General features: G+C 40.4%; 1 protein-coding gene across 2 annotated transcripts in view; it reads right to left on the reverse strand.

Moving 5' to 3' along the window:
- LOC102799921 (vang-like protein 1) overlaps positions 1–13,614 on the reverse strand; it is a 57,253-nt gene extending 43,639 nt beyond the window's left edge. For both annotated transcript variants that reach the window (XM_087836130.1, XM_087836129.1), the window contains exon 1: positions 13,457–13,614. The gene's annotated coding sequence lies outside the window, so the exon portion shown is untranslated. The remainder of the gene's footprint in view (positions 1–13,456) is intronic.
- Between the last annotated feature and the right edge of the window lie 353 nt (positions 13,615–13,967).

The following is a 13,967-nucleotide window of genomic DNA, read 5'->3' on the forward strand; positions in this document are numbered from 1 at the left end:
TGCCCTTAATTACTGAATTTTGTCTAATTGCTGCTGCTAGTGGTTCGATAAAAATTGCAAACAGTGAAGGGGAGAGTGGGCATCCCTGCCTGGTGCCCCTCAGGAGACAGAAGCTGGAGGATGTTTGGTCATTTGTTTTGACACAAGCTGTTGGGGAATTGTATAATATTTTTAACCAGTTAATGAAAGAGGATCCAAAACCAAATTTGTGTAAAGTTGCAAATAGAAATTTCCAGTTAACTCTGTCAAATGCTTTTTCTGCATCTGAAGAAAATATTGTAGTTTCAAGGTTTTTACTGTATGAGTAGTCTATCAAATTAAGTAATCTACGTGTATTTGTTGATGAGTGCCTACCTTTTATAAAACCAGTTTGGTCAGGATGAATTAAGAGGGGGGTTATTTTCTCTAGTCTCTTTGAGAGAGCTTTGCAGATTATTTTAAGGTTTACATTTATAAGGGATATTGAACGATAGCTTGAGGGATATACAGGGTCTTTGCCTGGTTTTAGCAGGAGATTAATGTTTGCAGAATTCATATTTGATGGAAGTCACAGTTCTGTAGTAAGATGTGAGTCACAGCTTGAGGCGTGCTTGTAAATACATTCACATAATAAAGCAGCAGGACACACACACACACACACACACACACACACACACTACTGCGAGGGAGATGAAATACACAGGTAGCTCAGACTAAATCTAATTTCTGCCTGACTCTGCACACTGAGCCTGTCTGCCTACACCTGACATTAAACAGCTATAAACTCTGTGGAGTGGAGAACAAATATATAGCTTATATTAACTCTTGGCTGATATTAATGTGACACCAGCCTCAAATAACATAACAAGTGATGTGGTGCTTTGGTTATGGTGAACCATGAGAAATATTTTTGATTCTGGATAACTGCATCCATCCAGGCTTCCATACCATATCCTATCTGTGTCCTGGAATGGTTTTATTAAACAATAAAGACACTAACTTCAAAATTACTTCCCCTCAATTGAAATATGAGACATGGTCAATATAAAGTCAATAGAACTCAATCCATCCATATTTTGACAGACACCAAACCAATTATGTGGTCGGAATAAAACAGAAGCCACATCACGTTAGGTTGATGCACGCAGCGTAGGAGGAGTTGCTGGCAGCAGCACATGTGCTAACGTTTGAGGTACTGCAGTCACACACACATGTTAGGAGTGCAAGAAGTTTGAAAGAAAAACTGACAACAGAAAATGTTAATGAACTCGAGCAACAGTGTTACCGAACTAGGTGGGGGACAAACTGTAACACCAAGCATCATATACGGCAATGCCATATATATAATATATTAGGGGTGCAACGATACACAAAATTCACGGTTCGGTTCGATACTTTGGTGTCACGGTTTGATATTTTTTCGATACAAAAAAAAATGTTCATGCCTTTTTAATTTGTCATTTATTAAATTTTCACGGCACATTCTGCACCACATCTCTGTGCGTTCATCATTTGTTTGAAGCCAGCTCACCTCCTGCAACCACTTTTCCGAGAATACGCGCTTCTTTTGTGGTTCGGACTCCTTCTGACATTTCTTTAGAGGTGGAGGAACATCACAGTAATTGCTTAAAGGAGCTTCTTCGACATCTTTAAGAGTTCTAAACAAATGTCTGTCCTCCTCCTGAAAATCTTATGTATGCAAACACGTGTTGCAAATTCTTATCTTGTGCGCGTTTTTTATTTTGACAGCGAATGCGCACCTGCGGACCACTTATGTGCAGCCCTGGTTATTTAGCTCGTCATATTGCAGCCACAGAAATTCTTTTGTCCATGAAACCATAAAGCTGCACTTTCTTTTTGCCTTATAGTCTGATTTGTCATAACTTTTCCGTTTTGTGGTAAGCTTTTCTTTGGCTGTCACTTCTTCACCCTGACCTGTCTTATTTGGCTCAGCAGAACTAAAATATATATCCTGCTGCTTTTACACACGCACTCACATAACGCTCAGCGATTCTCTGCGCGATCAACCTCTCACATGTTTAAGCTGCAGGAGATTTCACTTGTCATGTTTGCATAGTAAGCTAACGATTGATAAGATGATGTCAGAGGAATTGGTGCGCAAATTATCATCACTCACCAATCAGTGCTGTCGCTCTCTATACACAGTTCGCGCGATTGCAAAGTGAAAGCAAAAAACAAGCGCAAATTCAAACGCGATTTCAATATGTCACATATTGACAGTGGCTCACCGATGCCAATGACATAATTACCCAGCTACATTTCCGAAAGAATGCAAAAGCATTGACATATATTTTTCCTTCCTACGATAGCCGACGGGCAGGGCAGAGATAGATTTTGGTAGCCCGACTGGAAAAATCGCTAGCCCAACATCCCGGGGCTAGCGATTTTGCGAGCCCTGTATCTGATTGAGGAATCACTCATCTTTGGAAAAGAGAGTTTATTACAGAGAATTGGCTCTTTCCAAAATAAAAGCTATACTATACGCTTCTTCTGGGCTATATTCTCAGCAGCATATTAAACATATCAGGTCCCCATATGAGAATTTTTGTGATAAGACTGTTTCCACGTTGACAAGCCCAGTCTGAAGCTGCAAAAGTTTCTAGATCGAAACCTGCACTGAAACTCTGAGCAGTGGCTTGGAGCGCAAACACAAAGATTTATGGCTGATTTATGGCTCCAGTCGGCTTGAAGGTGATGAGAAACTGAACAAACTGTCTCCCTGTTATTCCACATTCAAAATTCCAGGCAGAGGAGTCACTTAGCCAGGTTTAGTGCACAAACTACACTCCCTATCTAACACTTAATGGGGACCACACACACACACACACACACACACACACACACACACATTTCTGGTTCCAAAAATACACTCTAAACATGACCCATTTCGAAGGAGAATGGTGTCGGCACATCTGTGACTGTGTGAATGCATCCTTGTCTGACTGTCATTGATCCCTAAAAATACTTTGAGGACTGCAAAACTGCATATCTGGATATGTTAATCCTGTAAATCATTTTTAAATGTCTGAATCATCCTCACATGATGACAAATCCTCCCTCAACTGGCTCTCTGCAGTCTTGCCAGCCTGCTGCATTACCCATGCATGCAGTATTCTGTCATGGACTCACATAGAAGAAGTAGGGTTTCCATAAGCCCCAATTTTTTAAGTAATTTCTGCCTCCAACAGATCAATACCAGTTCTTTCCTGTATATTTACTGGCCAGACTTAACAGGTTAAAAAAATCCCAGAGCTCTTCTCAACAAGCAGGGATTTGAGTATCAAGTAGTACATCAAAGTATCGATCTTAGGTAAAGTTTTAAAATGACAAGTAAACACAACTTTTGAAAGGAGCAGTTTAACATTTTAAATAAACCCACCCTCTTTCTTGCTGAGTCTAAGATGAGATACTCGTCATGCCTATAGAAGCTAATGCTGGAGTCACCAGCTGAGTAGCTTACTATAAAGACAGTATCAGGTGGAAACAGCTAGCTTGGTGTAGCCCAAACTCAATACAGTTTGCCTAAAAGCACTTTTGAAGCTCAAAATGTTACATCCCATTTGCCTAATCTGTACAAAAAACCCAAAGTGATTCAGGACTTGGAAAAACAGCAAAATGCAGTTTCCACATTTTGGCTACTATAGAGACCCAAAAACCAAACTAAATAGCCAAAACATCTCTTTTATTACGTGTAGTTGTCAAAATCGATGTTAAATCTATACAACAGTCATCTCAAGGGGGCCTGTATATTATAAGATAAACCCTATAAGAGCGAGAACTCCAATGAGCCAAAAATCCCCTATTTGCAAACACTTGGCAACAGTGGAGTAAAAGAACTCCCTTCTAACAGGAAGAGATCTCCAACAGTGCCTTGAAGGAATGTAGAAATGTAACTACATGTTCAGTTGACATAGTCTGCAACTATTACAATACAGGAATAAAAATCATAGCATCAATGTAAGGACTCAATAATGTCTGCATGTTCCTGGAGGGAGATTGCTGAAACTATCGGAATGGATATAACTGAATGTACAAAGATGTGGAAAAACTTGAGGGATAAATGTGTTTGCCCCTGAGGAAAACTGACCACAATAAGGAGTGGGAACCCAGAAAGAAAATTAGTCCCAGCATTATATTGGTCTTTATCATGGCTAGCACCGCATAAAAAACACCAGGACACAACCTCATGGTAATTAACACAATGCACCAGCACACGCATAAATGCCTGCAACAACATCAGCCACTTGCTGGTTACATCATAGGCTCAACAAAGATTCCTCAGAGAAGTCTAAATCAGGCCATATGGTCAACCTCTGGCTTTAACCAGCATGGCAGCAACCAAAATGTTAATGTTGAGACTTCAGAAAGCAATGGATGAAGTCACACTGGCTATATTCGTCTTTTATATACAGTTTATGATCACAGGAACATTTTCTGTAGGAAAACAGACATTACCCGAGGCTACTAGTGGCTAACACTCAGAGGTGTAAATACTAGGATCAAAATTACTCTAGCTACTCTTAATTTCTACCTAAAAGTATTAAAAAAGGTTTTCTCCAAATCAAAAGCAACTATAAAACAAAAAAACGTTATTCTGGCGGCTCAGCCAACAGCTTGCCAACCTTGGTTAAGTGGTCCAACCTAGTGCTCTCCTGCAGACTACATCTACTGAATGATGTGCGCTAAGTGAGCTGGACATGTCGCAGGTGCATTTCCAATACCTGGTTTAATCCTCTTAACAGTGAGGGCACGCAGCTTCAAGAGGGATTAATTGGGTTAAATGAGAGCGTGGTCCAGGTTCAGTCTGAGTGCAGGCACGGGGAAGGATCAGCCGGGTTAAAAGCTGATCGATTATTTTCTGCTTCAGTGCGTGCAAAAAAAAAAAAAAGGGAAAAAAACCCCATGTTTTTCCTTGTTCAGACACTTCCCACTGAGCACCTCTCCCTAATAATGCATACAAGAAATGCAGTGAGCGGCCCGGCTCTGAGGTCTGTATTATGAAACGGGATATCCGAGCGCTGTCACGTGCGGTTTCTGTCTTTGCCATGCCAGAGAGAATTGGTAAGTGGAACCACTTCAAGTTTGCAAGTCCAAAGCTGAATCCCTTCTCTTAAAGAGGGAGGCAACCCGACAGGTTCTTCACAGTAATCCAAGACCCCTGCTGAGCTGCCGGCTTGTCTGTTTGCCCTGGAAAACACCCGCAGCAAGCAGTGGGAAAAGAGTAAGGGCTATATTATATCACTGCAATCAAGCATGAAGGGTATAGACTCTCACAAGGCCCTTTTGTGCGCTTTGTGAAAACATATCGTTCAATTAAATGAATCAAACCCATCAACTAAACTCTGAAAACTAAATGGTAGAAAGATTATATACACTCCAGTCTAATATAACCTAACAAGTACAACAACCTGAGCACATACATAGCGAATAAACACCCAGCAGACATTAGTGGGAATGGAAACAAACAACCTTGCGTAAACAGCCCAAGAACATACTTTCATCTGAGAGCAGAGTTCCTCCGTGGCCACGAGACATCTGCTGTCAGCCACCAGCTACACAGTGCTGCGTAGCTGCCCCTTTCCCATCACATTCAATAAAAACTGGCAGCATGGCAAGATCTGATTATTACCGGCTTCAGTGAACACATGTATGTAATTTAACTAAAAGGACTTTGGCATTGTAACATAGCTCAAAGATGATTTTCTTTGTTTATCCTTTAGACAGCAGACAAAGAGTGCTCTTTGTAAACTGAAATTTAGCTGAAAATCTAGCTATTGTGTTTATTTTCAGCGTCACATTGTTATTCTTGGACTGAACCTAGGATAGAGTGGTGAAAAACGGTATTTACCCCCCATCTTCATTTCTTAGTTTTTAGCATATTTGTCACCTAATTTTAATATGAGACAACAAAAGTTGTCCAAACGTGCAGAGTAACTGCCCCCTAATAACCAACTGTACAGCAATAACTGCAATCAAGTGTTTATGATAACGGGTAACGAGTCTTTGACACAGCTATGGAGGAATTTTGGGCACTCTTCTTTGCAGAATTTTAATTCAGGCAAACTGGATAAACTTAAAGTATTAACAGCCTGTTTAACGTCATGGCAACGCATCTCAGTCAGTCATCTCAAGTCCAGGCTTTGGTTCATCCACCACAAAGCCTTCTTTTTGTTTCAATTTGAATAATTGTTCTGCATAACCCAAGTGTTCTTGAAGCTTCAGGGCAGAAACCGTTGATGGAACCAAATTCTTGGTTTCATCAATAAACAGTAATGAATACGTCGTTCAGGTGCTAAAGCAGCAAAGGAGCCCCACACCATCACACTTCCACCACCATGTTTGAATGTTGGTCTGATGTTGTTTTTATGAAATGCTGTGTTAGCTTTATGCCAGATATAATGACAAATTTATAACATTACAAAAAGTTCAGCTTTTTTTTCAAATCAATCAAATAACCCTTTCCAAATTTCTCATCCGTTTCTTTATATTGTGGCATGAAGTTGTGCTTTCTGAGAGCTTTTAGTCTGCTTCACTTTGTCAGACAGGTTCTATTTAAGTGATTTCTTGATTCAACAGGTCTGGCAGTAAACAGGCCTGGGTGTGGCTTGTGAAATTGAACTCAGCTTCCCAAAAACTGTGGTTAATATTAATAAGCAAAGCAAATACACAGGACCAGCTAGGCTTGGATAGCTTTTTTTTCCCCCTTAATAAATGAAATCATCATTTATTTACTCTGGTTATATTTATCAAATATTAAAATTAGTTTGATTATGTGAAACATATATGAAAAAAAGAATAAGAGAAATCAAGAAGAGGACAAGTAAGACCACCCAGCTTTTAAGCGAGGGTTCTTCTGACTGGCTATGGTTTGAAAACGGTGATTTCAACAGCACATGGGTGAAGCTGTTGATTCACAACCAGAGCTGCGTGCCAGAGGCGATCATAGCAGAGATAGCTGCTCTAACTGACATTGTACAGATCCAAGAGAAGACAAAAAATGTAGAGAACAATCTGAAGCCTGAGCTTTTGTTGCATTAGGATTCACGTTTTATGAACATAACATGGTAAAGGTATGCTGACTAATAAGGGGAAGCATAATAGATTCACTTTAAAAAAAAAATGCATAGTATGTATTTTAATGAGAATGTTGTGGTTTGGAAGGCTAAGATAACTTCCAGGGAAAGTACTACAATGAATATGTAATAGTTATAATAGCAGACGTGCAACACGAGCCACAGTGAATATCTTCCAGCCATTGTAAGACGATGCTTATGGACTGATGGACGTTTGTTCGTGGTGCAACGAATCTAAAATCCAGAATGCAAACTGTGACTCAAAACATCTGGAATACTGTCTGCATCTTGCTCTGTAGCAGGCATGCCATCGTTAATGTCTGGTTAAATTATGCTAGTCTGCTGAAAGATGTAATATTTAAAGATGGAATTTATTTTTTGTATATGATAAAGTTATCGGTGGTAAAAAGACTGATGGTCTTCCAGATGAAGATCATCAGCTGTACTGATAATTTCATAGTGATCTGATCCCTGACTCATGCATTTAGGTGAAATAAATGGAACTCTCTTAGCTTTAATATGTCATAAACTGGTAGGATCATAAGAAAAGAGGAGTAGACTGATTATAGCAATGACGTAAGTAAACTATATAAACACGTTACGTGTTAATTCTCATACAAATGCCATCACATATCCTGTGCCTTTTCACAAACTAGAGTTCACTTAGAATAGAACTAAGGGTCCCCGAAAAGGTCATTTTCAGTCTGGGTGTCTAGTCCTGAGCAGATCTGACTGACAGCTTCACAGCAACCAGCCTGAAAGAAAAATATGTGATGTTTTAATACATCAAATTGGAAGCACTTAGTAGTTACAGCTGCATCTTGAGGGGATTAACAATTATTTGTGAGACTGACATTTGTGAAGCTGTTTACGGAAACTCCAGGAAGCACACAGCTCACTCACAACCTACCAAATTACTGGTCCCATAGCACACAATGAACTTTTACAGCAACAGACGAAGAGACATGCAGCCTGTACAGAACCTGTTGTTTTCATGCAGGCCGAAGTCACTGAACCAACAAGGTGATTTGCTGCAAGCTGATTTCCTCCTAAACCACGAAGGCATGCTCATTATACGAGTGGGAGCCAAGTTGGAGGCAGAAATGGCACTTTCCAGTGTTGAACAGCAAATTAGGCATTTAATGAAGCAGCCAAGATTATCTATCGTGTTTTCATTCAAAACCTCCTTTCAGGCAGCCTGCTTATCCGTTCTTCCCCTTTACAGAGCAGGAGTGCAAAGCTCTGTGGATCATTCACACCCAGCGCTGATTAATCCTGAAATCCCACAGCCTTTTATGGCAAATCTTTGATTCCTGCACTGTTTCAAGCCTAATTTTATACTCAGTTACTGTGGAGACACTCACTTTGCTTTAAAACAACAAAATCCAACTGAACCACAAGTTTAAAAGGTCGAATGTTTCCGGCACATTGGTTGAAATGATTAGGGCCAAATCTGTAGCGAACATTTCATCTCTGAGTGACGCAGGTTTGAGGAAATATACTCAGGATGCACAGACGTATTGACCAAGTATCAGTATTTGATGCAGGTAGAGAGGTATTTACCGATAACAGGGGTTTACGTGTTTCTCCTCATCAATGTTGTGTTTGATAAAGGTCAAAAAAATGATGTGATGACGCGCTGACAGACTTTCTAATAGGTGGATGAACATCTCCATCAGCCCAGACTGTCACAATTTGTGCATCCCTATAAGACGTTATTAAGAGCTAATTATGTATGAGCCCCGTGTTTACTCAGTTCTTCAGCATGTGATGGCCTTAGTGCTAAACTGGGGATTATCACTTAGTTATAAAATAACTGGATAACCTGACTTTTGACATAATCTCTACACAAAGATGTTTTTGTCATTCATTACAATACAAATTAGCGTGCTGCTCAGTTGCTCCCCAACATCAGCACGCAGCTCATTCCTTCTCCCTCGCCGCCCTGCTCCACAGCCACAAGGCCCTCGCAGCACTGCCTCTATTACCACCATGATAAAACATCTCCCTTCGCTGTAATAAGACCCAAGCAGCTCCCAGTTCAAAGTACCGACTTCACTTCACTTGGAGAGAAGGCAGCTCAATGACGGCTGCAGTCATGAGGCGTGCCGGGACACGAGGGAAGCATGTCGCAGTGGAAGTCTGGCTCCGGTCACAAGCTCGCTGTGTTGTCATCTATGACTGAGCAAATGAGGGCCATTAATTCTGTGGAATTCAATCAACATTCCCAAGTGTCATGAAAGTGAAGCCCAGAGAAAACCACTGAGATGAAAACAGACCCAGAGAACCAGCAGCAGACACTTCAACGTGCACATTTCGCGCTGCTGCAGAGTGGCAGGCTCACTGACACCGACTCCACACCTTATGCTTGATTCACAGCTGGCCTTTACCTGTTGCAGTTTTGTGCCGGTGTTACTAGGCAACCGCAATGAGCTGGTCCTCGGTGGTCAGTCAATAAACTGACTTCTGATGAACGCAATAGCTACAGTCAGATTATCTAGTTGATATGAAGCTCCTGGTTTATACAACAGGGCTGGGCAATATGCCCTCAAACAAAATCGTGATTAATGGAACATTTTACAGATTGGTGGTATTAGCTTTCGATTCACTTTTGACTGAATTCTATTCAATTCAATTTTATTTATACAACACCAAATCACAACATCAGTTGCCTTTATATTGTAAGGTAGACCCTACAATAATACATACAGAGAAAGGTCCAACAATCATATGACCCCCTATGAGCTAGAGGTGGGAATCACCATACATCCCACGATACGATATTATCACAATACTTAACGCACGATACGATATTATTGCAATTTTTTAAAATATTTTGCGATATTCAGATTCTGTACATAAAGGTAAACTTTATCAATATTCATTTTATCTAATATCAAAGTCTCACACTCAGTCTTTCTCTCATTTCAGTTTTATTGTTGACAAACTGAACGGTTTGTATTACAGTCTAGTCCAACTTAACTGAACGCAACCATCTGGTACAATTATAGCTATTCTGAACTATGCAGTTTATGAAAACTATGCAGCCCCTTCAGCAACTGAAGAATTTGAAAGTAAATTAAAACAAAATATAATTTTACATTAAATAAAAAAAGTTTTAAACTTAATTAAAATAAAACATGTCTTAAATTAAAATAAGTAAACTGTCATGTTTATTGCTGCCAAAAAAAAAAGGTTAAACACATTTGGACAGTGAAGGAATGTCAGGATTCTTGCTCTGAAGTCAGAGCATGTTCCAGTGCACGAAAACTTTTTTTGTAACAAAATATCGATTTCTGCTGTCCCTGTATCGATACATTATTAGCAAACAAAATATCACGATACTACACAGTATCGATTTTTTCCCCCACCCCTACTATGAGCAAGCACTTCGGCGACAGTGGGAAGGAAAAACTTCCTTTCAAAAGGAAGAAACATCCGGCAGAACCAGGCTCATGGAGGGGCGGGGCCATCTGCCGTGACCAGTTGGGGTGAGAGGAAGAAGACATGATAAAGACATGCTGTGGGAATGAATGAAGTGCCCAATCCTACTTTAAAAGAATTTTTAAAAACTATTTACATCTTGAATTACACAAATTAGCTATTGGCAACTGCTCCCTGCTTTTTAACAGGAAGCAGCCCTTTTAAAAAAAACCTCTGTTTTCAAAGTGCTTCCCTACATTAATATGCCGATCGAAAAAAAACGTTTCAATAGGTTATGAAGTAGTAGTGAACTTCTTCGTTTTATCCTGTCAAAGCAAAATAATTCCCATTATGCAGAATGAAAATCAGATGTTATGCTAATCTTCGGAAACACAAGCCTCACTGATGTGTGACTTTACATATATCCAGTTTAGGATCCTCTTCAACCCCATTTTGTCTCACACTTTAAAAAAGCTGTTGTAAACGCGAACAGTCACTACAAAAGGCGTTTCTGTTTACACTTCATCTGGTTACCTCTGTATCTGACGTTGCTCCAGGACAATCGTTTAAACTGATCAGTTACCTCTTTGTGATGTCATGGCTTTGTAAGACAAGGGGAAAAAAAGACCACACATATGAGAGGTTTGCCTTCAGGGCTTTCAGTCAGCAAGATAAGCTTTTCAAAACATGGTTATCATTGCGAAAGGGACTAATTTGACACAAACCATAAGCTTTCCCCAAAAGTCGTTTAGAGGTTTAAACCTATCTAAGAAATGGAAGGACTCATAAATAACTACAGTATTGTCTGTGGATTGTTTTCTTCCAGGCGGAATAGTGACAATAAGTCTCAAAATGTCACTATGAATTATTAACTACATTTTAAATATTTTATTATTTCAACCACTGGATGTGAAAATCCCAGGATACTTTTAAAAAAATCATTTCACACAGATTCACAAGCATTATTGTTGTACTAAAAGCAGTAGAAAAGTAAAAAGAATAAAAAAAAAATCAGTCCACCTTCACATGAAGGACATAAATTAACATGATTACACAAATCGTATTTTTCTTAGAGAAAGCCCTGTTTCCTCTATGATTCTACTTGAACAGCTCGTGTAACTATTTAAATACTCAGAGTCACTAGAAGCTATTCAGCACATCACATTATACTGCAGCAGTGCATGTAAAGTGGCTGAGCCTCTTGTTTATCAGAACCACCCCTGCAATGTAAGGAATTCTGCAGAGCTCACTGATTTCTAACCAGCTAATGCAATGCCTAGAGTTCGTGGTTATTTTACAGAAGTAATTCTGATGTCAAGCTTAAGAATTAGGTCCAAATATGCTGTATACACAGACGCACTGTCAAGCACACATTTTACATATGACAGACCATTGATAAGCTTTGAGGAAACCAGAGACACTGTTCTAGAGCAGGAAATGAAAAAGAATCCATGTGCACTGTGAATATAAAGTCCTTATGATGATGAGGGTCTTACATAATTTATGGAGAGGAAGCTGTTGTCACAATGTAATGTCGGTCAGGGATCTCACTGCATCACTCATGCAGCTTTTATTTAGACAGATTTCAGATACTGTGTGAAAACATCAGCCTTTTTATGACTGACTGTAATTATAAATAAAACTTTTTTATTAAGGCTAACCAAGTGGTTAGTCGTTTAACAAGTACTTCAGCAAGTCTAAGTGCCACAAATCTGTTGTTCATCTCCGTTTTGTATCATTTATTACAGTTTGCAGTCTTTGGGATCTAGTAATGAGCTTTCTTTTTTTTTTTATTACAGCAGCTGATAATTAGATGCTAACCTGTCAAAACTAACATGGCAAAGGATGGCCTGGTGTGTTTCACTGGAAACTAAAGTTTCTGTCAATCACACACTGGCCTGTAGACAGAGCAGGCAGCCACTGATGATGAAAGCAGCTCAACAGAAACCATTACAGGTTATTAATTAGAAGTCACCTAACTTGCACGTGCCACATGAGCACCTGCTTAACTTAATTTAGACTTTTTTTACCCCTCGTGGAGTATTTTAGCAAGTCACACACGAAAGCAAAAGCCACCTAGCCTAAGCCTACACGAGGGAAAGTGATACAATTTAGCTAAACAGAAGTCATGTTTCGGTTTGGTGGAGCTGCTGAGCAAGGTTACCCGCCCAACCTCTACCTGTGACCCGGCACGCAGCCGGACCTATAGTGGCAGGAAACTCCCCGGTTTTACCGTGGCCTCGGACGCCCCCTCTTGCTCTCCCTAACCTCTGTAGCCCATATTTACGACGAGCTGAATACCCAAAGCGCGCTGCAGTGGTCACAGGCGGGCGAACTGGGTGTTTTTTCGGTTTACTGGTTGCTTTTCGAGGCTAGAGGTGTTATTATGTATCCGTCCGCGACAACTCTGCCGCCGCAGGTTACAGTTAACAGCTGAGGTGCGGTGCACCAGCCGGGGTTATGCGGATCCAGCCATCCGTATGAAACATAGTTCACTTTTCTCTCTCTCTCTCTCAGTAGCTCTGGGAGTTTGTGTTTGAGAGAGCGACAGTAATAAATATGTATATCTACTCGATCCGAGACGATTAGAAACTCCAAACTGCGGCCAAATATGAACAAATACGGGTAACTTTCCGAGTGTGGATTTGTGCGTGGGTCTGACCGCAGTTTAAGGGTATTGAAATTAAGTTAAAAATATTTCCTTTCATACAGGTAGGAAAAAAGCAAGGGCGTGTTCCCAAGTCTTTCTCTAAAAACACACATTCAGCGGATAACTGCCTTTGTTGTCTGTATGGAAAAACAGGTAGGCACGCTAACACACATTTTTGTAGGCGACAGGAATCAAGACAGGACGTTATAGGCTATAAGACTGAGCTTCACACACTGCTGAGCCCGCACACTAACATCTGCAGAACACACATGGCCGACACAATCTCAGGTGTAATTAAATCATAACTCACCCTTTATCGCTGGGGATATCATTCCCGGGGTTGATAATTTATCCAGAGGTTATAAAATAGTTTGCCACACAGCACACGGTAAGCTACAGTAGGAAGCAGCCCTTGGTAACCGTAGGAATCACCCTGGCAGTCAGGAATTTCACAGGGGGCAGTGCTTCTCGGCGTGAGGGGGTGCAGTGCGGATACATGGCGCTAGGGGGGTGTCTTTGTCCCCAGTTTGCCACTGCAAAGATCACAGAAACACCGAGTTAAAGTGAACCTGCTGCATAAGCTGTTTAATAATATATAAGATATGAAGGACCAGAAGAGTCACGCGCATCGAAATAAAGCATTCCGTCATTAGATAATGAACTGTGCAATAAAAAAATGCCTTAGTAAATTCCTGGATAAGTAATGAAATGTTTCACCCACTGAAAACCGCAGTGTCCAGAGGGACTTAATGTTTTTAGGCAAAAGAAAAAGTGTTGTTAGCTGTTGAAATGGTCAGCTGATGAAAACAGAAGGTTCTTGG

Source organism: Neolamprologus brichardi, chromosome 23 (assembly GCF_056152115.1).
Source record: "Neolamprologus brichardi isolate AB-2024 chromosome 23, ASM5615211v1, whole genome shotgun sequence".
Lineage (NCBI taxonomy): Eukaryota > Metazoa > Chordata > Actinopteri > Cichliformes > Cichlidae > Neolamprologus > Neolamprologus brichardi.